The sequence below is a fragment of the Emys orbicularis genome, chromosome 2 (assembly GCF_028017835.1).
Source record: "Emys orbicularis isolate rEmyOrb1 chromosome 2, rEmyOrb1.hap1, whole genome shotgun sequence".
Classification (NCBI taxonomy): domain Eukaryota; kingdom Metazoa; phylum Chordata; order Testudines; family Emydidae; genus Emys; species Emys orbicularis.
Window position 1 is genome coordinate 271,577,310 of NC_088684.1, and position 25,749 is coordinate 271,603,058.

Consider the following 25,749-nt stretch of genomic DNA (forward strand, 5'->3'; position numbering starts at 1 on the left):
TTTTGTTGTCACCGGATGGCTCTGCAGTACTGGACTCTTTCTCCTGTGCCTGAAGATGTTAAGGCATATTGGGATGTCCTGAGACATATGGCCTCTGCCATGGGCATCCAGGCCAAATTTGTACAGAAGAATATGCATAAGGTGTTGGATAGTCTCCAGGCATCAGCTCCAGGGAGGGTGGCTCTCCTGATAAATGAAGCTCTCTTGGAACCTGTAAAGTCCCTGTGGAATACTTCAGACTCTTTGCCTCCTGCAGTGAAGCATTCTGAGAAACATTGTTAGGTTCCCATGCAAGCCTAACTCTCTTGTCGTAAGTGCAGAAATTGACAGATCACAGCAGGGAAGTACAACTCCAAACCTAAGGACAAAGAGTCCAAGAGACTGGATTTGATAGGGAGAAAAATTTATACCACTTAATCATTACAGATGGCGCATCATGAACCATCAGGTCCTGCTATCCAGCTATGACTTCGTCAGTTGGGACTGCCAGAAGCTTCCAGGGAATAGTTTAAAATGTTATTGCGGAGGGCCATAGGGTGGCCAAAACCTTGTTGCAGTCAGCTTTGGATGTGGCACGCTCTTCGGCCAGAGTTGTCTGTGTCCCTGAGGATGATTGTGTGATTGCAGAATTCTGGTATAGCTCTGACTGTTCAGCAAACAGGAGAGGACTGATCTTGTGACGGTTGGTTTTTGTTCTCAGACAAAACTGGTGAGACCTTGCATTTGTTTAAGACTCCCAGGCTAATGTTCATTGGGAGTTCTATCCTGGCCACAAAGGGGCCACCACTACAGCAGTCAGCAACAGTGTTGTTCACAGCCTTTCTTCTGACAGTCCTCCTTCCCTGTGAGGCAGCTTCCAGGTAAATAACGTGCTGCAGCTTACAACAGCTTATGAGGTAACTCAGACTATGCCTCCATGGAGATGGCAGGGGCCGTTTGACAAGAGCCCAAGTGACGTTGATTAGCATTCCTCAGTGATGTTTCAATTTTGGACATTGTAGGGCTGGCACTTGGTCCTCTTTACATACTTTTGCCAAGCACTGTGCTATCATGACTGCTTCAAGATCAGATGCAAACATTGGGAAGTCCGTCCAGCAGTCATTATTTAAATAGATCCTGAGATCCACCTCCCACTCGCACAGCTTGTAAGTCACCTAAGTGGAATACACATCTGCAACCACTCGAAGAAGAAAATGGTTGCTTACCTGTTTGGTAACTGTTCTTTGAGATGTCGGTGCAGACGGGTATTCCACGACCCACCCTCCATCCTCTCTGCATTGGAGTCTCTACTCTTGTTGTTCTGTGCAAAGAAACTGAGGGGGATCGGGGCACCACCAACCTTTTAGAGCCAGGGAAGGGGGTTAGGGCCACAGTGCTAGAGCACTCCGTCTACAAGTACTAGTAGGCAAACTTCTCCAGTTTCAATGCGCTGGGCGTGTACATGCCTACATGGAATACATGTCTGCACCCATATCACGAAGAACAGTAGTAACCGAACAGGTAACTAACCTGTTTTTTATACATTGGCAGTTGGATTGAGACCATCAAAATAACTTCTCAGAGGGTCTGTCTACACTACAATGTAAACTCATGGCTAATAGAACTTGAATTAGCACCATGGGTTTGTTAACCTAGGGCTTGAGTGTCTACACTCATTTGTAACCTTGGATTAGGAATTGTTGAACCCTTGGTCCCAACCTAGGGCTCCAGTGTCTACACTGCATTATGAAGGCCTGAGTCCAAACACCCATATCCCAGACTTCCTAGCACCTTCCCAAAATGTGGCTACTCTAGCCCCTCGTTTGTGCTGCAGTGTTGGAAAACTTCACTGTCCGTCACTTGACTGTTCAGAGGACAAAGAGAGTTGGCTTGTGTGATTGTGGAATACTTCTGGTGATTCCCAAAGCTGTGTCTACACTGCAAAGCAGTAGGGCTTGAACCTGGGTCCCGGTTTGACTCAGGCTTGGACTCTCCGCTCCTGTGATCCTGGACCCCTGGGTTAGTGCAACTTGTCTATAGATGGAAGTGAGGTTAGGCTGGAGCCTAAATTCTAACCCTGGGTTTACTTTTCAGAGTAGACATACCCAGAAGGGGCCAGAACCTCAGCAAATATAAATCAGTACAGATCCATTAACTTCAATGAAGCTTTGCTCATTTACGCCAGATAAAGATCTGGTTCAAGTTCATTTATTTAAATTAAAAAAAAAAATTAAGTCCCTCTTCTACCCTTTATCTGGTAGTCCATTTTGTAATATAGAACGTAACGTCTCACTTGTAATTTCAGATACATTGATGTGCCTTTGAGATGTATGCAGCTGGGCTTTTGAATGCATAAGCAGTAGGAGATTTTTCAGGCAAGACTGCAGTTCCCTCCCACGTATCTGGAGATTACATAATCAGATCCTGTGCGTGCTTCATGCAACTGGAAAATAGGGACAAATTAGAAACAGCAAAGTGAAATTAACACTTCTAGTTATTTAAAGGAAAGCTGGGAGCTGGCAGGTTTGCAGTATTATTATCGGGGAGACAGTGAAGCTGAGGGATTCTTTTGGTGGGGAACAGTGATTCCAGATTGGATTCAGACTATGGGCCAGGTGGATGAGGACGAAGGTGATTTTAAGTCACCTTTGTTGTCCCACAATCTTGTGGTAAACCACAGTACAGTCTGATCTCCAGCATAAATTAGAACTGTACTGTGTCGTCCTTGCCAAACTTGGTAAAATGCTATTATCTGCTTCCATGTGTTCAGAGGATAATGCATCAGCTGGGGGGAAAGAGGAAATAGTTAAACTATGTTTTTTGAACAGAAGGACCTCCTGGGCTTTTTCATTTTAAAAGGTGACTTATTACTAGGGAAGGTTGAATAGCCAAATAAAAAAAAGTCCTAATATTATTCAAGTAATTTCACTAGAATTTGTCAAATATGTTCACCAAATAGAATCTCACTAGCTGTGGAGATGATCAGAGAGTACTAAAAGTGATAATTGAATAAATTATTTGACTAATAGCAGTTAAAACTGTTGAATAGTCTGTTTACTTGAATACTATTTAATCAGCTGTACCTAGCTCATCTTTGCTTTTGCTATGCCTTATTTCCTTCTCTGGCTTTGCTCCACTTTTTTTTTCTTTTCTTTTTTCTATGATAGATCATTCTGTATCTTTTCCTGAGTTGTCTTAAGTGTCTGTTTCTTTTTCTTCTCTCACTCACTTTTCCCCATCTCTCTCTTTCCCTATATTTTGCCCACTACTGCCTCTCCTGCATTTTGTCTTTTCATCCTTCTCCCTCCAAAATCTGAGTTTTACATTTCTCTTCTCTAATTTACCCCATTAGTCTCTCCCTCCCTTTCTTGTGCCCATCCACATACACCTCTACCCTGATATAACGCTGTCCTCGGGAGCCAAAAAATCTTACTGCGTTATAGGTGAAACTGCGTTATATTGAACTTGCTTTGATACGTCGGAGCGCGCAGCCCCGCCCCCCCGGACAGCTCTGAATTCGTGTTCTATCGGGGTAGAGGTATACTCAGAAACTGCAGGACACTACAAAAAATAGAGGCCCTGCTCTCCAGGAGCAATGCCCAGGTGAGAAGCTAAGCCCAGCTTGTGCCCCGCTGTACAAGTGAGATCATGAGACAGAAAATATTGCAAAAAATCATGGATGGTTTCCAAATCTGTTATTTTTTTAAATCAAAATTTTCCATTGCTGACACTTTTTGCAAAACTTTTGAAAATAGCAACACTTGTAGTCCTCTTACATAACAGGCATGTATACTTTTCAGCGTAGTATTGGCTTGTGTCCAAATGTGCGTTAGTAGGTGGAAGAGTTCAATGTCTGATTTACCTACCCATCTTTAATCTCAGAGTGGACAGGAGAAATATGTGTTACTAAATGAGAGTGTTATTCCGGCCAGCAAAATTGGAACACTTAAGGTGGCCTCACATTGAAGACATTTGGCATTTTGTCATTGCCATCAATGGGCAAATGATTGGTTGTATATTTTGTTTTGGACGCTTTCTATATCACCTCAGATGTAGCTGTGTTTTGGGTGCTGTGGTTGAAACACAAGATGTCAACAATCCTTTTCCCCCCTTCCTTCCCAGAAGTGCCAATTGTCAGGTCAAATGCATGTCAAGTCAATGTTCTAAGGCTGAAAGTCTGTACAGTAAATAAAACTGTTCTTGGAAAGTTGACACTTCTAGGCCTGTGGAGAAGAGTGATTTAGTTTAAAACTACTCTGCCATGTCAGCTCCCACTCCCTCAAAAAGGCTCCAGTAGTTCCTTCCAAAGGGGAGCAGTGGGGCCAAAAATCTTAACTGGCTTCAAGATTGAGCTTTGTAAGTTTATGGAGTGGTTGGTATGATGGGACTGCCTATGGTGGCATCAAAGAGTTCTGTGGCACCTTATAGACTAACAGACGTATTGGAGCATGAGCTTTCGTGGGTGAATACCCACTTCTTTGAATGCATGTGGCCCATTGGTAACTGCCAGTAGCAAAAATCTCCAATGGCTGGAGACAGGACATGGGGAGGGCTCCGAGTTACTACAAATAATTCTTTCCCAGGTATCTGTCTGGTGGGTCTTGTCCACATACTCAGGGTCTAACTAATCGCCATATTTGGGGTCGGGAAGGAATTTTCCTCCAGGTCAGATTGGCAGAGACCCTAGTAGTTTTTCACCTTCCTCTGCAGCATGGGGCATGAGTCACTTGCAGGTTTAAACTAATGTAAATAGTGAATTCTCTGTAACTTGAAGTCTTTAAACCACGATTTGAGGACTTCAGTAACTCAGCCAGAGCTTAGGGGTCTATTTCAGGAATGGATGGGTGAGGTGCTGTGGCCTGCAATATGCAAGAGGTCAGACTAGATGATCATGATGGTCCCTTCTGACCCTGTGAGTGAGTCCTTCTGCTTTGTGCTTGATTAGACCAGCTATTCCAGTGACCCTGGAAGGGAGTAGAGCTATCAGTATCTAGGACTGTAATCATTGGCCCTCCTACTTTGCCTTATGAGTGTTTGTTTTGGGATCACAACTTATTGGGAGTTTGACCTGTTGATTTGAAGTTCAGCTCAATACCTGGCACCCATTGTCGATAATGGGATACACGCTAGGAACACCTGAATCCCAACGTCATGGACAAAACTTACACGTTTTTGTGCGTAAATGCATGAAGTTTCAATTACTCCCCTTAAGAAGATTGAAAGCACCAATACATGTCCAGTAGTATGTACACTGGAACTCCAGTGGACTCTTTCTTGTGCTATTTAACTGGCAGTCCTGATTTAAAGGAAAAAGTCTGAGAAGACCTAAAATGATAAAGTTCTGTCTTGAATAAACGTGATTTACTGCATTTTATCTTTATGGGGAAATTTCTGTATTTAAAGGTGCTCAGACAGGAGAAATTAACATCCATTTAGCACTTGGATAAACATCACTTGACCCCTTCCTTGATGCTGGCTAGATGCATCCCTGTTAGGTGGAAACATAGCCGTTACTGTGGCTGCTGTTCACTGTCGCTAGAGTCAATTGGTTCTCTTGGAGAAGAGTGGATGAAGCAGCCATTCTGATTAAGTGGGTACTGTATTATAAATTATCTTTTTCAGTGGCATTTCTGTAGCTTTTATTGGACTTTCTCCTATGGGCAGAGCAATGGAAATGTAAGAAAATAAGAGAACACATCAACATCTAGCATCGACGAACCTAATATATTTTCTGTTAATAATTAGTCTGTTAGCATGTGAGTATTTCTGGGTTTGGTTAGAGATTTATATCTTTGATCTTGTCCAAACTTGCGCTTTTTAGATACTTAATTTTCTACTGTCAGGGGCAGGCAGTTTTCCAGAGGCAGGTAATTTTAACCACTGTGTTGTCTAACTAGCATTTTGCTGTTGTTACTATCAACATTGGATGATTGCATCATTGGAGAAGTACAGGTTTGAATTTGCTTGCATAGATATACTCTTAATGAATATTTTCTTTGTGATCATCTTTATAAATAATATAAAAGCATTTAAGCATGGTCACGATATTGAAGGAAAAATAGTTGAAGGAAATTGAACTCTACATAGTTTTTTTTTGCATTTCCAGCCATTGCACCTTGGAGCACTCTCATTGTCCAATTTGAGCTGTTTTTAAAAAAAAAAAAAATTCTTTCCACAAAACATCGATTTGTTTTTTACCTCAGTTAAGTTCTGGATCATTTTCATTTATGACTTAAATATTAATTGTATTATCAAAGCAAAGACTATTAAGTATATAGACTACGTGAAATAGTATGGAGAGGATCAGAAGAACAGTGCCATATCTGATCTCTGGATTTGATTTTCCAGATCTTTGGGTCAGGAGCATAATCTTTAATGAAAACCTCTGTGTTACGGGCCACTCTTTAATTTCAAGGCTGTTGCCTCCATATCCTCACAGTTGTCTGAAAATATTAAATCACTAATTAATATTGCCTAGTTTATTGCTTTCAGCTAAATGAGAACATTTTCTCTTTATATAGCAAACCACACTACCCTGCATGCACTAGTTAATCCATCCAAAGCTTGTTTGCTAGTTTCTTTGCTGTTTCCAGGCACACTTATATCGTGATCAAGTGCAGAGTGGACCCAGCAGATAGAAATTTTGTAAGGAATTCTAGGCCTAAATCTACACTTAATCTGATGTAAACCAGGAATAACTCTACTAAATGAGATTACACCTTTGAAAAACTGGTGGGAGTGGATTTTAGTATTTAAATAGGGTGACCAGATGTCCCGATTTTATAGGGACAGTCCCGAGATTTGGGGCTTTCTCTTATATAGGCACCTATTACCCTCCACCCCGTCCCGGTTTTTCGCACTTGCTATCTGGTCACCCTATATTTAAACTACAGTTGCTCAAAAAACAGTTCTTGTTTTGAAACATAGGTCACCGTGCACGTAAAGCCCTTCTGACTATTTGTAAGTGGCATGCTCATTTAGTAATAAACAATAAATGGGACAAGAAGCTTATAAATATTGATTATAAAGGTTCAAAAATATTTGTATCACAGCAGCATGTAGAATACTAGATTGTACAAATAATATTTTGGGAGATAAAGAATCAACGAGCAACAAAACCACTGACAGCTGTCAATTTTTTAAAGTTTTGAACAGAACTTCTGCAACCTTAATTCAGCCCCCTTGTGCATTATGATAGTTTCTAATTACATGGTGTCTCTCTGGTTTTTTCCCCATGACAGGACCCCTGTCTCATTCAGTGCAGAGAGTGGACCTGCTCTGGGGATGAATTGTAGCAAAGGAGGACCCCGTCTCAATCACTGCAGAAGTTAGAAGGTGTGTAGCAAATGAGGCAGTCGATTGCAGAAAGAGAAAAGAGAGTCTCACACTTACGGCAGTGGAATGTTTCTCTGGATAATTCAATTCTATCCCTGCCTCTGCCACAGAGTTCCTATGTGATGCTAATCAAGTCATTCGTTTCAAAACCAAACCAAACTCGTTTCACTAATTGTTTTCCATTTTCTGGGTGCCTGACTTTCTGGGTGCCTAGGATCTGTTTTTTCAGAAGAGCTGAGCACGCATCGTTGCAATTGAAGCCAGTGGGCGCTGTGCTTTGAACATATAAAGTGCTGTATAATGCTTAGTACTCTGAAAAATCAGGTCCTCAATATAACCCAGAATTAATGGATGCTTTTGGGCCTAATCTCTGTGCCTCATCCACACACCTCACAAGGGAGTTAAGAAAATAAATTAATGTTTGTGAAGTACTCAGATACTATAGTGATGAGCACCATATAAAAGATCCTGAGGAAATTAATAATTCTGTCTTCAGAGCAGGGTCTGAACAGTGTGCAATAAGTAAGGCGTGGAGGTCAGACATTGAACAGTAAAGAGAAAACAAAATATTGAATAGCTGCTCATTAAGTGAGCATCATCCATCCTGTGCACTGAGTGAAACCGGTCCTGTGCAAAAAAATAATTTTTGGTCATATAATTAAAGACTGTATCATAAGCCTTCTATATTAAAAATGTATACACTTGGACTGAGGTAGAGATAGAAATAAGAGGCAGACTTGTTGAAAGTCTCTGGGTAAGGATAAAAGGGGTCAAAAACAAGGGTGATGTCATGGTAGGGGTCTACTACAGATCACCAAACCAGGGAGAAGAGGTGGATGAGGCTTTTTTTAAACAACTAAGAAAATCATCCAAAGCACAGGACTTGGTGGTGATGGGGTACTTCAACTACCCAGACATCTGTTGGGAAAATAACACAGCAGGGCACAGATTATCCAACCAGTTCTTGGAATGTATTGGACACAGTTTTTTATTTCAGAAGGTGGAGAAAGCTACTGGGGGGAGGCTGTTCTAGATTTGATTTTGAAAAATAGGCAGGAACTGGTTGAGAATTTGAAAGTGGAATGTAATTTGGGTGAAAGTGATCATGAAATGGTAGAGTTCATGATGCTAAGGAATGGTAGGAGGGAGAACAGCACAATAAAGACAATGGATTTCAAGGAGGCGGACTTTAGCAAACTCAGGGAGTTAGTAGGTAAAATCCCATGGGAAGCAAGTCTAAGGGGAAAAACAATTGAAGACAGTTGGCAGTTTTTCAAAGGGACATTATTAAGGGCACAAGAGGAAACTATCCCACTGCGCAGAAAAAATAGGAAGTATGGCAAGAGACCACCTTGGTTTAACCAGGAGATCTTCAATGATCTAAAACTCAAGAGTCCTACAAAAAGTGGCAACTTGATCAAATTACAAAGGATGAATAGAAACAAATAACACAAGTATGTTGGGACAAAATTAGAAAGGCCAAGGCACAAAACGAGATCAAACTAGGTAGGGACATAAAAGGTAACAAGAAAACATTCTACAAATACATTAGAAGCAAGAGGAAGACCAAGGACAGAGTAGGCCCTTTACTCAATGAGGAGGGAAAGACGACAACAGAAAATGTGGAAATGGCAGAGGTGCTTAATGACTTCTTTGTTTTGGTTTTCACCAAGAAGGTTGGTGGCGATTGGACATCTAACATAGTGAATGTCAGTGAAAATGAGGTAGGATCAGAGCCTAAAATAGGGAAAGAACAAGTCAAAAATTACTTAGACAAGTTAGATGTCTTTAAATCACCAGGGCCTGATGAAATGCATCCTAGAATTCTCCAGGAGCTGACTGAGGAGAGATCTGTGCCATTAGCGATTATCTTTGAAAAGTCATGGCAGACGGGAGAGATTCCAGAAGACTGGGAAAAGGCAAATATAGTGCCCATCTATAAAAAGGGGAAATAAGGACAACCTGGGGAATTACAGACCAGTCAGCTTAATTTCTGTACCTGAAAAGATAATGGGGCAAACAATTAAGAAATCAATTTGCAGACACCTAGAAGATAATGAGGCGATAAATAACAGCATGGATTTGTCAAGAACAAATAATGTCAAACCAACCTGATAGCTTTCTTTGAGAGGGTAACAAGCCTTGTGGATGGGGGGAAGTGGTAGATGTGGTATATCTTGACTTTAATAAGGCTTTTGATACTGTCTCACATGACTCTCTTATAAACTAGGGAAATACAACCTAAGGTGGGTGCATAACTGGTTGGAAAATTATTCCCAGAGAGTAGTTATCAGTGGTTCACAGTCATGCTGGAAGGGCATAACGAGCGGGGTCCCACAGGGGTCGGTTCTGGGTCTGGTTCTGTTCAATAGCTTCATCAGTGATTTAGATAATGGCATAGAGAGTACACTTATAAAGTTTGCAGACGATACCAAGCTGGGAGGGGTTGCAAGTGCTTTGGAGGGTAGGATTAAAATTCAAAATGATCTGGACAAACTGGAGAAATGGTCTGAAGTAAATAAGATGAAATTCAATAAGGACAAATGCAAAGTATTCCACTTAGGACGGAACAATCAGTTACACACATACAAAATGGGAAATGACTGCCTAGGAAGGAGTACTGCGGAAAGGGATCTGGGGGTCATAGTATATCACAAGCTAAATATGAGTCAACAGTGTAACACTGTTGTAAAAAAAGCAAACATCGTTCTGGGATGTATTGGCAAGAGTATTGTAAGCAAGACACGAGAAGTAATTCTTCCCATCTACTCCGCACTGATTAGGCCTCAACTGGAGTATTGTGTCCAGTTCTGGGCACCACATTTCAGGAAAGATGTGGACAAACTGGAGAAAGTCCAGAGAAGAGCAACAAAAATGATTAAAGGTCTAGAAAACATGACCTATGAGGGAAGATGGAAAAAATTGGGTTTGTTTAGTTTGGAGAAGAGAAGACTGAGAGTACATAAAAGGTTGTTACAAGGAGGAGGGAGAAAAATTGTTGTTCTTCACCTCTGAGGTTAGGACAAGAAGCAGTGGGCTTAAATTGCAGCAAGGACGGTTTAGGTTGGACATTAGGGAAAAACTTCCTAAATGTCAGAGTGGTTGAGCACTGGAATAAATTGCCTAGGGAGGTTGTGGAATCTCCCTCATTGGGGATTCTTAAGACCAGGTTGGACAAACACCTGTCAGGGATGGTCTAGATAATACTTAGTCCTGCCTTGAGTGCAGGGGACTGGACGAGATGACCTCTCGAGGTCCCTTCCAGTTCTATGATTCTAAGACTGCACAGGTAACTTTAATTATGGCATTTCTTAAATTCTGAGTGCTTGACTTTGCAACCTTAAGAATGTTCTTTTAATATAATTTGTGTGTAATACACCTCTACCTCGATATAACGCTGTCCTCCGGAGCAAAAAAATCTTACCGCATTATAGGTGAAACCGCGTTATATCGAACTTGCTTTGATCCACCGGAGTGCGCAGCCCCGCCCCCCGGAGCACTGCTCTACCGCGTTATATCCGAATTCATGTTATATCGTGTCACGTTATATCGGGGTAGAGGTGTATATAAAAATGTTGAAACTTTTAAGTCTGTTATCATATGGCCCTGTAGAGCAAGTACCATTGGAAAGGGGAGATTCTCAGATCCCAGCGGGACTCAATGCTTTCACTTAACCCTGGAATATCCAAAGACAGATTGCATTTCTGCATGTTTATGGACTGAAAACAGTTTTCATTCGCTTATAGAGGCACATTTGGGCTCAGCATAACGGTCACATGGCTTTACAGGCATTTTTGTTTTCAAAATTAGTACCAATAGCATTTCTTTGGAAAAAACAAAACAAAACACCCTCAATTATACCTACAATAGTTTTTTTTTTCTGTAAATTATGTGGCAGATACAGAGTACATAATGGCTTGGTGTATAGAGGTTTTATCAGTAGGAGTTTAGAATGGTCACATTACTCATGAGTGCCTTGGTCAATGTCAAGATTTTGAGTACTAGAGGAAAGAGGTGAGGGTGAGAGAGAAAAGGGGCATGGGTGGATGGAAGAGTGAATGAATAGGAAACTGAGAAGCTCCCCATTCCATTGCTATAAATCTCCTATTTAGATCTGCAGAGTTGCAAGATATCTGCCTAGAACGAATTACTGATCCAGGACTGAACATTACTTTTTCTGGGCATTGGGCCAATGTAATTTTGGGAAGAATTCCATGTTTGGGGGAAGAAGAAAACATTTCTATAGGAGTTGAATTTAAAAATAACTGTATAAAACTTGGTGCTTGTTTGAAGCCGCTCCCAGGTTTGGAGTGCCAGAATAAGTCTCAGTGGAAATTGATGAGTGGGCAGAGTGTTAGTGATGCAGTCAGAAGTTCACAATAACTAAAATTATCACATGGCTCTGCAGTTGAGCATTACCACCTTCAATATGGGGTGTATGCACAAGATATGCAGTCGCCACAAGGTGGGATCTCCCCAGCTCATACTTACTACTTCCAAGAACAAACAGTCTCAGAGTATGAACCGAGATTTTATTTCACTGAGCTTTTGATCCACGTTCATCTTCTCCCTTGGTCAGCACAGCTTCTTCCCCACTTTTGCTCCCCCTTTCTTGCCTGATATATAAAGCATGTGGATCTGATTGAGCAGCCTGGACCTCTCAGGTCCCTTTGAACAAGCATAAGAGAGGAAGGTGTTGGGGAATCCCAAGTTTCATGGGTGCTGGGATGTAACAGCCTCAGTGTCCGTAGTCCTAATAAGATCCAGATGGGTATTAAATCCTCTCACAGTTGGATGTGCTTGAACTAGAAATGTGCTGAGGCAGTCTGACATCCCTCCTGTTGTAAGGGGCTTATGGACGTAACTGAAATTCAGTGCTAAAAAGGGAGCAGTACCTCTGACTGGCTTATATATATTTAGATACTGATTGGTAAGGGAGGTTCTTCTTTGAGTAGTGTCCCTGTGGGTGCTCCACTTTAGGTGCACATACGCCCCTGTACCTGTTTGGTGGCAGTGCCTGCTTTGGCCTGTGCATCTGCCGTACACATCCTCAGGCTCTGTACCGAGGCAGTATAGGACTGTGTGGGTGAACCTCCCTCAGTTCCTTCTCAACCACCTTTGGCCAGAGACGGAGTTTAACATGTGCCTGTTTGCTGTGTGCCTGTTCACTCTTTCATAAGTGTTTTAGTTTTGATAGTTAGCTCTTAGTAGAGGTAGGTTTAGTACCTTACAGTTGTTGGAATATTTGTTCATCTTTTTTTCTTTTTTCCCTGTTGAGGGTCTTGAACAAGTGTTCTTCTGTCAGGGATGTTGGGCTTTGCAGGCTTCAAAAGGCAACTCTCTTGTAAAGAAGCAATCCCCATTAGTGACAGGCACTCCAAGTGCATTCTTTATTTGGAGGACTCACATATTCCCAGCAAGTGCAAGATCTGCACTTCTTTTAAGGGAAGATCCCGGAAGAACAGAGAAATAGACTGTATGCTTTTAATGATGGAGCAAGCTTCTGACCTGGGTGCAGAACCCTGCCCCCCCCCCCTTCTACAGGGACCCCGTCACCTCTGTCAGTGCCTTGTCATTATTGAGAGCATGATCACCGAGAGCTTCAAAGCTTTCATTGAAACCCTGGTCTCCAACACTCCCCATGAATGAGTTACCAATAACTGCACCAGCGGTACTGAGAGCTTCCCCTCAAAGTCTAAGGAGAGGGATAAGAGGAGCACAACCGAGAGTTCCTCATCAAAGATCTGGTCACTGGAGACCTCCGGCCCCAAGAGGAGTGCTGCTGAGGCTCTGAGCACTTAGGGTACTGTGAAGCTTGCTAAGACTTAAACTATCTCAGTGGTAAAGGGCTCCGTTCCGAAGAGCACTACAGCCAAGAAAACGACTTCAATGGAATGCTCAACCCCTGTGGTACTGATGTCAGCACCTCACAGAACAGCTTCTGCAACATCATCAATGCCTGTACGAAGTTCTGTTGGTACAGTTCAGCTCAGTCCCACAGGGAACACACAAGACCTTGTTCGCCAGTACCATCCATCCCTTCTCTCCACTCTGAGCCTGAGGAGATCTTTGAGGAGCAAGAGGCAAGGGTAGACGAGGAGGTTAACCCCCTCCCCCCTTACAAACATCTTTTTTTTGTCACCTGATGAGACAGTAATGCTGCCACTGGTATCATTGGGTCATGACGTTAGGCAATTCCAGGACCTGTTGAAGTGGCACAATGACACCATGCAAATTACCCTGAAAGAAGTCCAGGATTCCCATCACAAGCTCCTGGACATATTGCACACCTGGATCTCAGCATGGGTAGCACTGCCAATTAATGAAGCCCTCCATGAGCCAGTCAAAACCATCTGGCAAACTCCAGCAACACTCCCTCCCACATGCAAGCAGACTGATAATAAATACTATGTCCGGGCCAGGGATTCTGAGTTTTTATTCTCACCCAGCACCAAAATCTGATTGTGGACACAGTCAATGAAAGCTGCAGGCAACGTACCCAAAAGCCACCCCCTATAATAAGAACAGAAAGGTCTGGATCTTTTTGGTCGAAAGAGTTACTAGTCAGCAACACTACTGTTAGAATATGACTACCTGACCTTTCAGAAGTTTAATGCTTTTATTGACCATTTGCCAGAAGAACATTGAGAACAGTTGGTGGCAAAACTTCACTGCAAGCTTCACTCAGTGTGAATATGCTGAGAAGAGTTGAGGAGTAGGTGGAGCTATATAGTGCCAACCTCTTGGGTGCTGGTTTGAGGAGCACAGTGCATCCCTGGGAGCAGTGTTCCCCATTACTGCAAAACCAGGGAGCTTTGAGATGTCTCCTTATAATCAACCTAGGCTGGTGAAGCTGGGAACTGCCCACAATGCAGAGCTGGGGTTAATGCTACTGTCTAGCACTGAAGTGTTTAAATGTCAGGTAGATGACTGCATGCTGAATCTGATGATTTTCTGGTACAGATTTAAGCCTTTCAGATAAACTTGGATCTCTTTATCTCCAGGTTAACCCAAAATTTCTGTTCACGAGTAAATAGATGGAACTTTGGCTTGGATAATTTCTGTTGTGTATTTTACCCAATTACAAGATACGAAACAATAGCCTGCCAGCTGCTGCCTTTTGTGGGTTAAATGTGTAGCATTACAGCCAGCATTGTTCATGGAGTCTGTAGTTTAAAACCTCTTTGGTATTTGGCATTTAAGGTATTAAAACATTGACATGGCAGGTGAAATAATTTGGTGTAGCAACAACTGATAGTTTGTTTAAGTCTGTCAGGATATGATTGCAACTCCAAGTTTATTTTGTGTCTTTAGATTATTATTTTAAATGAGGGCACTGTGCTTTGTGTAATTCACGTCTCCTTAAAATACACCTCTTCATAAAAATCACACCTTCTTTTTATCCTTCCTTCGCATCACTTCCAGTCCCTCCCTCTTCTGAGCTATTATCCAGTATGTTATTGCCTTTAAATTATAAACTCTTCAGGTTAGGAAACCTGTTTTGTAAAGAACCTTGTAAATGCAGTGACATACAAATGTTTTATGCAGTATATACACACTGATGCAATCATATTAAAAGAAAAATAGTTTAAGGGGTGGATAGACCATTAAATTCCTATCCTGCATCTGCCTCCATGCAGTTCACCCATGCAAATTCAGTTGCAAGATTCATAGATTACAAGGCCAGTAGGAGCCACTGGGATCATCTAGTCTGGCCTGTTGCGTGACACAGGCCGTGGACTTCCTTGAATTCATTCCTATTTAAACTTGAGCATATTTTTTAGAAAAACTTGCAATCTTGATTTTTGATGGAGTTAGAATAAAGCTTTAGAATGGATCGGCTTTTTCAAACTTATATTCATGATATTTATGATATAATTTGTTCCAGCTGGCAGGCCTGCAGCTCAGATCCTTAGGGTCTGTATGAAATAATTATCATTTCAGGGTAACTTAAAATACAGTGTTAATTCCATTTTCAAACAAGAAATACTTCCCCCCCCTCTTTTGGGATTTTGTTTTAAGTACAAGTTTTACAATTTTTAGCAAAACCTTAGCAATTCATCTTTGAACACCTTTATTGGGGATTTAGCTTTCTGTAGCAAATGCAGAACAGATAGCTCAAAACTCTTGTTCTTCACTAGTTCACATTTTTCCTTAATTATTGTACATTAAGTAGGGTTAAAGACTTAAAAACAAACTGACATCTATATTTTTATTCAAGAGTATGATGGGTAGTATGTAGTAGGCAGGACATTGAGTCAAGACAGAGAATATAACACTGGTATCATGGAAGTATATGTTGTAACTCATTCAATTGCATCAGTATTCTTCCTTCTGGTATTTTATTTTCTCGAGGCTACAGCTCTCATTATTTTTGAGTTCCTCTGGTGGAAGCAACATTTTTCTTCTTACGCTCACAAGCCTTGAAAACAGTATTTTTCCTGTGTATTTGTGTGTATATCCATGTATTATATATATGGCTACAATTATGTCACGGAATCCATGACTTCCAGCGATCTCCGTGACATTGGGGGCCACCAGCTGCCCAGCTGCCCTGTAGTGTGAAAAACTGCTAACTGTACTGAGCATGCTCAGTAACATCTGCTGAAGCCAGCAGCGGGGGACCCCTGCAGCAGCCCAGCCTCTGCGGGCCATGGGGGACCCCTCAACTGACAGGCAACGGCTGGGACTCCTGAGATCCCCAGCTGCCACCGCTGGCAGGGTCACCCCCCCCCCCCCGGACCCTCCCAGCAGCCGCTCAGCTGCCGCGAGTAGCTGGTCCCTCCCGCTGTCGCAGGCAGAGGGATCCTGGAGCTGCTCAGTGCCTGCTGGAAGGGCCATTTCCCCCCCCCCCCCATCAGCTGGGGGGGGGGAACCTAGGAGCTGCTCAGTGACCACGAGCAGCCATCCCCCACCCCTGTAGCTCCCAGCCGCCTCTGGCCACAGCAGAGGGACCCCGGAGCTGCTTAGTGGCAGCTGAAAAGGGCCCCCCACTGCTCCCCAACTGGCGGCGGTGGGGAACTCCCCCCCTCCTCCCCCCCGCCATGCTCCATCTCTGCTGGGCAGTGGGGACACTTCAGTTCCCAGCTGCTGTAGGCGGGGGAGGGGCAGGGTGCTTGGCCCTCTTCCCTCCCCACTTTGTCTGGAATGATTTTAATAAAAGTCAGGAACAGGTCATACCAAGTCCCTGCTGCTCCTAGGTGGAGGCGCGGCTAGGCGGCTCTGCGCGCTGCCTCCACCCACAGGTGCCACCCCTGTGGCTCCCATTGGCCACAGTTCCTAGCCAGTGGGAGCTGCGGAGCCAGTGCTCGGGGCGAGGTGGAGGCAGTGCACAGAGCTGCCTAGGAGCAGCAGGGACAGGTCACCGATTGTGGGGAGCCACCTGAGGTGAGTGCCCTCCAGGATCCAGCACCTGAAAACCCCCCGCACTCCAACCCCCTGCCCCGAGCCCCTGCCCGCACCCCAAGTCCCTCCCAGAGCCCACACCCCGCACTACCTCCCATGCCCCAACCACCAGCCCCGCACCTCCTCCCGCACCCAAACTCTCCCTTCCTCTTAGTTAACTGGAATTTCCCCCCCATTCCTCCAACGTGTGTTGATAAAAAAGCTTTTACTGTAGTTTCCACCATCACCAAGGTGCCCCAGTGTGTGGAACAGAGCAGTAAATGGATATGGCCAGTTTTCTCAAGCTTAAACCTAGAAAAGACAGAATGAAAGTCGAAGGAGAGAAAAACCTTAATCTCAACTACAATCAATGGTATTGGATTACAGATTGCCACAGTGGCTTGAAACCTTGTGGTCAAACTGGACTCATCACTGCTCCTGGACGTGCCATTGTCCTAGTGACCAGGAATTTCTCCTCTCTCTCTCTCTCTCTCTCTCTCTCTCTCTCTCTCTCTCTCTCTCTAACAAACTTGCATCATTCTCTCTCAGGCAGGGACCTAGCCATGGTGATCCATGCTTTTACCTCCTTCGAGTTAGGTGACTGCACCTCACTTAAGATGGGGCTAAACACAGCTTCCACAAGAAAGCCAGAAGACTTACAACTCTCAGCACCCTGCTTTATATTCCACAAAGATCAATTCGGCTGGCTGTCCATTCACTACAGAAGAGAATTTCCTACACCTGATTCCAATCTACTGTCCCCTTGAATGATTGCAACCTGGCTCCCTCAGAGATCACCTTACCTTCTGCAACCCTCCAAGACCTCTATGCTCCATGGGGACAAGGCAGCTGCAGAGACCTAGATTTAGACCCTCAAGTGCGGGAGCCAGAGCTTTCTCAATATCAGGACCCTAGCTCTAGTGTAGGAAGAGCCATACAAAGCCCAAGCCTGGCTAGGTCTGAAATGCACCTTTTCAATGCACCTTTTCAATTTTCTTTTTTCTCCGGAAATCATTCCTATTTAATACATTTTAAAAATAAAGTTGTACATACATATTTGTACACCCCTGTCACCTGGAGGAATGTAGAGAGAAAACACCAGTTGCACTAGTTTCTTTGGCTTCTTCCTTACTTTGTTCAGCACGAAGGCCCTGATCTAGCAAATCACTTAAATATGTACTAAACTTTAAGCATGTGAATAGTCCCAGTGGCTTCAAAGGGAGTATTCCTCATTTGCTTAAGTGTTTTGCTGGATTGTGCCCTTGGATGCCTAGGTAATAGATTCCATATATATAGAACAGATAGGCAGGAGCAATGTTGGCTGAAATTTGTTTTTCTGAATTGCCATCCTTTATATTATAATCTAGGAAATGGCTATACATATAAATTGCTGCTATTACATGTTCTATACCCTGGCATATAATTCAGCCTGATTATTTGGGCTTTTGAAAGTTGAGGAAACTTCTGAACAGATTGGGTTAATTCCCAAAGCTTGGTATGCTATTGCATAATTTCAGAAATCAACTCCAAAAATGGTATTTTGAAAGATTCCAGTTAGACATGCTGCATAGTAGAGTGAGTCATTCCGTTTTTCAATAGGCAGATTGTATCCCTGCATTGACTTCTTTGCATAAATTATAGAGATTTTATAACACAATACAAGACGATCTACAAGAACCAGGAGTGGTTTTTTGATTTTTCCCTATGATTTCATTTTTAAAAAAATAATCTTTGGTTCTGTTTCTTTTGATGGTAGGAGACTGATTAGGGATATCATCATCACTTGACATACCCATTTAACACACTTTGACCCTTATGGGGATTATGTTTCTGCCATCATGAGAATATTCCCTAACCAGTATTAAGCTAAGATAAGCAGCCACCAGAATGAAGAAGGCAATATAGAAAACCAACAGACATATCTCAGGCATTAAGGACCAAATTGAGATTATGTCTAGGTCAGTGTAAGGAGACTCACAATTCCTACTTGATTTCCCCCTTGATCCAGGAGGCAAGCAACCTATGGCTCTTTACCAGTAGCAGATTACTTCCACCTCCAATACGCAACTTGCCCGTATCAGCTCAGTTGCACTGGCTGGCACATTGGGAAGTGGAACCGAGAACCCAGCCACTACTCACTCCTCTCTGCTCACCCGCATGCAGGAGAAATAGCACCTCTTCTGAGCCAGCTTCACACACACATCCCGAGAAGCAATTCAGTTGACTGCACAGAGTAGAGGGTGTGTGGGGTAGGAGATAGAGGAAGGTCTTATGCCTCCTTGTTCCCTTGTGTGGCAGCATAAGAGCAAGGCACTATCAATGCTCATTGAAGTCAGTGGGAGTCTTTCCGCTGACTTCAGTAGGCACTTAATTCGGGCCTATGTTTGCCTGAGGTATGTAGTTTTATTCTTTGGGCATTCCTGCTGTTGTGTGCTCAGCACTGAATTTCTGTGTGAATATTAATTGATGTACGTTTTTGTCTTCCATTTTTACATACTTCAGTGAAAACTAACAATAATCTATGGATACTATACAAGTGATCAATACTATCCTTTACTAACTTCTGATTAAACATGAAATAATGGGCAGAACATTGCATCTAGAGGGAGGTAAGCAATTTCATTGTGTTTTATAGCTGTTCAAATATAAAACAGGTGTAGGTCATGTTCAGTAACATCATTTTTTTATTGTCACAGCATGGGAGTGGGAATATAGTGCATTTTATTGGCTGAAGAATAAGAAACAAGTTCGTATTTTTCTAAAATTAAATATGATGTTAACACTGTTGTCTATTCCAAGAGCCATATATAGAGTTTTTGAAACCAGGTAACAAAGTGTTGATTTTCCTATTGCAACACAGTGAACGCTCTGTGTTCCTCAGAAGAAGCTAGTTGCTAGGATACTTGTCCTTCATCCTCTTGTGGGGCTAGTGTTTCTATCTGTATATGCTAATGAGTTTAAGGAATGGTGATATGTCTTTAAAATTGTGCCAGAAAAACCACCTCCCCTTATTTCTTGTTTCGTTTTGCCCAATGCTTTCTGACCATGAGTTTTAAAACTTAGATCTTTAAGTACTTGGATCTTTCTGAAGTAAAGAATGAGGCAGAGGCAGATGCAAGTATAGAAAGTTTTTACTAATGTGTCGTAAGCTTTTTGGGTTTGCTGAGGTTGTGTTCTACTTCAGACTGAACTGTGTTTCTTAATGTTGCTATATCTGAGAGATGATTTTGTTTTGATCATCATGTCTTGGATTTAAACTCTTAGTCCGGGCTCTAAATGGCCTGAAATGGAATTGTTTCACAGACTACTTCTCTGTGATCAGAACTTGACTTTAACAGCTATGATCCTTACGGTATGTTTACAGTGCAGCTGGGAGCGTGCGTCCCAGCCCAGGTAGACAGACATGCACTAGCTCTGCTCGAGCTGGCGTGCTAAGAATAGCAGCGTGGGTGTTGTGGCACAGGTTGTGGTATGGGCTAGCTACACGAGTTTGGACCCAGTGTATTGGGCAGCTTTATGCTCGTGCCACTGCCCATGCTGCAGTGTCCACTCTGCTATTTTTAGCAGGTTAGCTCGAGCAGAGCTAGCCCATGTCAGTCTACCCCAGTGGTTCTCAAACTTTTGTACTGGTGACCCCTTTCACACAGCAAGCCTCTGAGTGTGACTCTCCCCTTATAAATTTAAAACACGTTTTTATATATTTACCACTTATAAATGCTGGAGGCAAAGCAGGGTTCCAGGTGGAGGCTGACAGCTCACGACCCCCTGAGAGGTCCTGACTCCCAGTTTGAGAACCCCTGGTCTACCCGAACTGAGAAGCATGCTGCCAGCTGCAGTGTAGACATACCCTTCGGGACTTTGGTTCTGACAGTTCTAAGGGCCAAACATACATGACCTTCCTGTAGTCACCTTTCAGATTTTGGAATGGCTGTGTATGTTCCAACTTCTCATAGAGAGCTCAGCTAAGACTTGCCTCTCCTTTTCTCATTAGCTTGCTCACAAAAAACTCCTTTTAAGACAGCAAATCCGTCAAGAAATACGACATGTTTTCTTGGCACACTGCTATGCCAGGGAAGAATACAGTCTTTGGTCTGATTGCATATTTTTATAATTCTGTTGTTCAGATACCACCGTGGGAGGTGGATTATTGACCGTTGTGGGATCTCATGTTGTGGAGGTGCTTGAGGCTGATTTTTACCCTTGAAGAAGAAATTGTTTGGGGGTAAAAAAGACTTTGGGCCCCAATCCTGCAAACATGTAGGCACACGTGTAATTTACTTATGAGATGAGTCTCTGACCATTCTCAGGCTATGCAGGGCTGTGAGTCATCTTGTTACCGCCTGCCTCCAGTGTGAGGGAGTCTTGATTGTGGTAACTGGGTCAGTTCCCTAATGCCAGCCACTCAGGCACTCTCCTCCGGGCTATGCCAGCCCTGTCTTTGTCTTGCAGGTTAACAAGAGTTGTGCCTCAGTCCCCAACTCTCTTGAAGCATTCTCCTGACTGAGAAATCCCAGATCCTTTGCCCCCAATGGAGCACTTTACCAGTTTCACTTTAAACCCCTGCTCCTGTATAACATACCACACTTGTGAGTACTTATAATAAAACAGAAGAAGGTTTATTTAAGAAAGGATAGAGATTCAACTAGAAACAAGAGAATGTGATGGAAACAAGTGGTTACAATACAAAATAACAAAACTCAAACTAGGGTCTACACTTACTAATAGTTGCCTTTCCTATCTAATAAAGTATTTTTTCCTCTCAGAGTTGAGTCTCTTGCAGAGTTGGCTGGCTTTACAGGAACCAGAATCCATACTTTCATGAAAACACCCCTGCTCCGAGATGTTGCCTCAGTGAATGGATTCAGAGTGCCTTTCCCCACTCGGTGTTATACTGAAACAGGCGTTTGTCTCTATTAATAGACAGAGCAATTCCCTGTCTGATGTAATATTCTTTTTTAACCTCCAAGTGGTTTTGATTGTTTGCAGTTGTCTGATGGTTTTCCATTGGTTTTGGAATGGAGCAAGGTTTGACAGTTAAGCTTTGCATAATATCATCGGCTAACTAGGGAGGTATGAGAGTTACTTCCTGCTTGAATGGGCCATCCCTGAGACATATTTTCCACTGGTGACTAACTTTTACTGCAAGACCATAAAGCATATTTTCAGAATAGTTAGATTATTCTTTCAGTATTACCCGTTGTAGTCCCTAGGGCTAGCTTGCCTTTATTATATTATGCCTTTATTATACTCAGCAGTAATGCAAGGAACCTACAGGCCTGTATCCTGTAAGACACTGGCTTCAGCAGTTAGCATAAGGCTTGAGGCCTACGGACTTCGGCACGGATAAACAGCCCAACGGTAACCCCCAAGTTTTTGGCCACTGGTGATGAGGGGGGAAGGTGACGGTGATGAAGAAGATGATAGCTAACATTTCAGGTTGTTCTGCAAGGGGATGGTGTGAGTATATGGCTGTGCAGATGTGCATTCTGTAGTATCTCTATGTACCTTACTGAGTTTGAGTGCTTGTGACTGAGCTAAATGTATTAATAAACTATTTATAAATATAGAAGAGTTCCTATAGTGTGAGTGTTTCAACTGTGCAGATCGGGGTTCCCAACTACATAATAATTTGAATAATACTGGGCCTGATCTTTGGACAAGAACCCGGCAACCCTCGAAGTGATAACTGGGAATTGTTAAGCAATCAATATAATTATTGCATAATCTGTAGATAAAGGTACACCATACATACATCTTGCAATGATTAAGTCTTGATTAAGTCACAAACTGTCTGTAGATACCTTACATGTCAGTCTTTATCAATAAATACCCTGTAAGATGTGTTGTGTAATGAGTTTGTCGGGCCTGAGATGAGTTGATTGCAAAGAATAGGGGGCTTCTGTGTCATGGAGACCCAGTAAGCTCACTAGTGTTTGTGCATGTGAATAAAGTTATGCTTGCGTTGGTAGAATCAGACCCTTAGTTTATGTAGCTATATAAACCTTATAATCCTCTGAAATGGTACCAAATGTTGTCTTCTGTAATGGAATGAAAATGCATGGGCATCTAAAGAGGTGGAAAAAAACAACATTTAAATTATGGTAAGAGGCCAAAAAATATTGAAAAGCTAGGGAAACATCCCAGTGTGCAGCATGAGTCAAAAGGCTCGGACTTGATCCAAATGAAATTGATAGCAAAACTGCTACTGACCTCAGTGGGGAAGAATCAGTCCCAAAGTTTGCACAGAAGACATCACCAGAACAATAAAATTTAGGAACCTTAATTGTCTACATCTGACATACATGTTTATATTCCACTAAAATGTTCTATGCTGGGAGCAGATGGAATCTCAGCTGGTTGGGCTGAGATGCTGCCCAGTTTCTTTCCTGTCTAAAGTACAACACAACACATGTCCAAAGGTACTGGCCACGGTCAGAGACATGGTACTGAACTAGATAAACCTTGGGTCTGATCCAGCATGTCAATTAATTTGTTCTTGTGTTCCTAAGAGTGCTCACTATTCCAACCATGGCATTGGTGAAAAATAAATTTTTTTCTTATCACTGCTCCAGATTGAATTATCTTTTCTCAGTCAGTTATGGACTTAGAGTAATTCGTATTAAATTACCATAGGCACAGTCTTTGAAAAGCTCCAGCACTTGAATATCTAGTATCTAAACCATTTAATTACCTTTCATAATAAAATTTAAAACACAGTGTTGCCTTATAAATTACATCAGTCTAAAAACAGTTTACCTCTCCATGTCCTGTCATTATTAAAAGAAATGAGAGGCTGCACAGGGAGTTTGAAATGCAAGCTTGAAAGGAGAAGGAAGAGCTATCCAGTATAGACTGGTGTTTCTATTGGGTGAGGGGAGGAGAAGAGAAATTCATAATGAAGGTGTTGAGACTGATCTTTTAACTTTCAGCATCTCCAAGTTTTTATAGTGACATTTTTTACAGCAATTTTTGTAATACAATGAATTGATGACAATTAGAGCCTCTTCGTTTTTTTTTTTCCCCTTTATAAAATATGCTATGGTACAGAGCAGAACATTATAAGCAAAGATATCATATCATTTTGGTACAGATTTTTATAGTTGACTTCATTGCTTGCTCTCTTTTCTCCTTCCCACCAATTACTGAAGATTGTTCAGGTCACTTAAAATTTCTCTGTACCTCAGTTTATCCTATTGGGAAATGGATAACGTCAGAGTTTATGGGTAACTGCACCTGTATTTTCCCCTTTGTGGTACACTCCAGGAGCTTCCTCAGGTTTCTACCCAGCTATCCTGTCTCTGGATAGGGACTATTCTCTCACTCCCCCTGACTGGGGTTTTAAGGCTGCACAGCCTCCTGCCTTACACTGTGATTTCCCCAGCAAGCCAATTTGCCTAAAAGCGTGCCAGTGCGCGCGCGCGCTCTCTCTCTCTCTCTCTCTCTCTCTCTCGGCTATGAACAATGTATTGCCAGCAGTTACAAGTTACCACACAGTTCTTCCTCAGCAAAATACATTTATCCTTAAGATAAAAAAACCAGAGCCTGAAAACTTATTCACAAGATGTAAATCTTCATCGAATAGTGATGTGCCAATAGTATGTAAACACTTTATAGCCTAAAGCAGTGTGTTTCAAACTTTTCTCACTTGCAGACACCTAAAAAATTTCGAATGGAGGTGCCGACCCCTTTGGAAATCTTAGACATAGTCTGCAGACCACAGGCTGAGAACCACTGGCCTAAAGCATTTTTTCTTCTTTTAGCTCATCCTTTTCAATACATTGTCACAGGAGAACATTGTAGCTGAAGAGTTAAATATCATTTCAAATTCCTGTCACTTTTTAATTTTCATTGTATGTTTTGTTCCTTCCACACTATGTCCCTTTATAGTGCAGTTACGTTATTTAGGTGGAAACTCAGCTTAGAGATCTGGTCATCGGTTTTTCTTTCTTAAATTTCCTGAAAACAGTGCTTGAACCTGTGCCAAAATGTCCGTATTTGCTGAAAAGACAAGGGGTTGATCTTATGGCCTTAGACTTGAATAAAAGGAAACATCTGGCTGCTCAAGTGCTATGTTGAAATGTCAGAGTTCAGCTACGTGTTAAGGAGATTGCTTTGACTGATTTTACATTGCTGTGTTGTAAACAGAAGTTGCATGGAAACCTATACAGTAGGATAAAACCATATTGGGTTTTATTTATGATTGTATGGAAGATGACATATTACACAATTTTAAAGTATTGATTACAAAATGAAATTCATCTTGGGTTCAGGTTAGTGGGTAATTATCTTAGCAGCACCACCCATCTCATTGCAGGTCATCTGATGTTTTTTACTTCTCCAGTGCTGTTTTTAAGTAAGGTATGGAAAGCCACCTGAAACATGTTATTTGTAGTCATGCACTATTGTTCAGAGTTATCAGAGAAATAAGATGGCCATCTCAGAATCTTTTGTCAGCCCCACAACAAACTATGGTTTCTAGGAGCAGTAATCTGACTTTCCTAAAATGGTGTGATGACCAGTTTGGCATGGATTCCTTTGTAAAGTGTGCTGAAATAATTACTTGGCAATAATGAACCCCTTTCTAATTGAGAGTGAGAACCCTGTATAGATTGATGTGTGACACTTGTTGCATATCAGGCAGAGCTGACAAGGAATGGGGCTTGATTTCAGATTTGCTTCGCTGGCCAGGGGATATGTTAGGAGGGCAAAGATAGGGAAAACATTTTTTGTGGGCAAGATAATATTGCCTCACAGAAAGGTAGCAACCCTCTTTATGGGCTCTGAGGCAAATGTTTATATTGGGGTAAGAAGAATAAATGCTTTCTAGAGATCAACAGAAGGGCCGAAGAGAGGACACAGGATTGCGGGCGTCATGCTCAGAGAGAAAGCAGAAAGATTAGAGATGAAGTGCCCATTTTTACACCATGCTCAGGTAGTTAGCCAGAAGTAAGATTTATGAAGAATTGGTGGCAGAGGGAGATTTGGGGACAGGTGAGTTTGGGAGGGTGTTAATCTTGCCAAAGAAAATAGTACTTTCTGGAAGTTCACATA

At 42.4% G+C, this 25,749-nt stretch overlaps 1 protein-coding gene across 2 annotated transcripts in view; it reads left to right on the top strand.

The window, feature by feature from the left end:
- Nucleotides 1-25,749, top strand: part of CCNY (cyclin Y) — a 226,374-nt gene that overhangs the window by 122,971 nt on the left and 77,654 nt on the right. The window lies entirely within an intron of this gene.